The sequence below is a fragment of the Sorex fumeus genome, unplaced genomic scaffold (genome assembly GCF_029834395.1).
Source record: "Sorex fumeus unplaced genomic scaffold, SorFum_2.1 ptg000146l, whole genome shotgun sequence".
NCBI classification, from domain to species: Eukaryota; Metazoa; Chordata; class Mammalia; order Eulipotyphla; family Soricidae; genus Sorex; species Sorex fumeus.
Window position 1 is genome coordinate 438,501 of NW_026606203.1, and position 1,752 is coordinate 440,252.

The following is a 1,752-nucleotide window of genomic DNA, read 5'->3' on the forward strand; positions in this document are numbered from 1 at the left end:
ATTCTTTCTCTTTGTTAATTTGAGAGGCTTCTCGTGGTTTATTGATCTTATTTATTTTCTCAGAGAACCAGCTTTTGCTCTTATTGGTCTTTTGGATTGTATTTTGGGATTCTAGCTCATTGACGTCTGGTACAAGTTTTATTATTTCCTTCCTCCAGCCTAGTTTGGACTACTTTTGTTGGTCATTTTCCAAAATCTTGAGCTCTAATTAATTCATGTAGATCCTCTCTTTCTTCCTGATGAATTCTGGCAGAGCTATACTCTTTCCTATTAACACTGCTTTTGCTGTGTCCCACAAGTTCTGGTAGCTCGTGTACTCATTCTCATTTGTTTCTGGAAACTTTTTATTTCCTCTTTGATTTCTTCTCTAAGCCAACAGTTGTTCATTACTTCCCTTAAAGAAAATATTTCCTTGCTGAGCTTTATTCTGTTTGATCTATTGAGAAGTGACAAAGTAGTGTTGAAATCTCCAACTAGTATTGTGTTGCTATCAATGTTTTTCTTTAAGTCAATTAGAAGTTGTTTTTAAGTATTTTGCTGGTCTGTCATAAGGAGAATCTACATTGAGGAGGGTGAGTTTTTTCTGATGTACAGATCCCATGATCATGAAGAAATGACCTTCACTGTCTCTTATAACCTATAGCCTGAAGTCCATGTGGTCTGATACTAGTATGGCCACTCCAGCTTTGTGGAGGTGTTCTTTTCTTTCTTGAAGAATTGTTTTCCAGCCTTTGAATTTGAGCCCATGGTTGCTTTGATTGTTCAGAAGTGTTTCTTCAGGCAGCAGAATGTTGGGTTCAGTTTTATAATTCATCTTCCCATTCTGTGCCTCTGAATTGGCACATTTAGTCCATTGACATTGAGAGAGATTGTTGTGATGGGGATTTGTGCTATCTTTATGTAGAATTTTTGTACTTGTGCGGATTGTCTTAGCTTAAAGTAGCCCTGTTAATTCTTCTTGCAACAACAATATGGAACACTTTACAAGTTTGCATGTCATCTCTGTGCAAGGACAATGCTAATCTATGTATCATTTCAATTTTAGTATATATGTCATCAAATATAGTATGAGTTAATTTTTCCATATTTTTCTCTACTTATTAATTTGAGGGTTGTCCTTACTCACTCCTATGGCAGACAGTGATTCATAAGCAAGGTATGTATTTCAAAGCAGCTTGAATAGATAGATTTAGAACTTTAATGTCCCAGAAAGAAAAATATGGTTTTTACCATATTATCTTTTTCCATACCCAAGGCATCAGTTTTACAAAATAATTCTTTTGGAAGATAGTATATGAGTCTTGTTTAATGCCCTTCCCTGAAACCTTCATTAAGACCATTAAACTAGAGCCTTTTGCTGTTCTCACCTCAGTCCCTTGTACATCTCCAGGAAAAGGTGGATGGTGTTGTCTGCAATTTGACCACCTTGAATGTAAGTCGGATTTTTCTCCTGAATGAAGAGGTGAGGAGCATATTGATGATTTCATTCCACCTTATTACAAGTTCAACTTGAAAGGAAGGTGAGACTCATGAGGCTCCTGTAAAGGACAGAACAAAGGGTCTCAGAGAAGTTTAATGGCCAACACATATTAGCAACACAGATGACTCAAAGTAGCCTGTGTGCATCTTTGTGTATAGTGAGTTTCATATCTACTGATAGTGATTCTCAGTCATGACACACAGGCAAAACAGACCTGTAATTAAAAATCTAGTTCTCTGAGCAGAGTGGGGTCTCTGAGGTGATTGAACAAG

General features: G+C 36.7%; 1 pseudogene; it reads right to left on the reverse strand.

Annotated features, from left to right (window-relative positions):
- Positions 1 to 965: 965 nt before the first annotated feature.
- LOC130016124 (uncharacterized) lies at positions 966 to 1,064 on the reverse strand (annotated as a pseudogene).
- Positions 1,065 to 1,752: the final 688 nt, after the last annotated feature.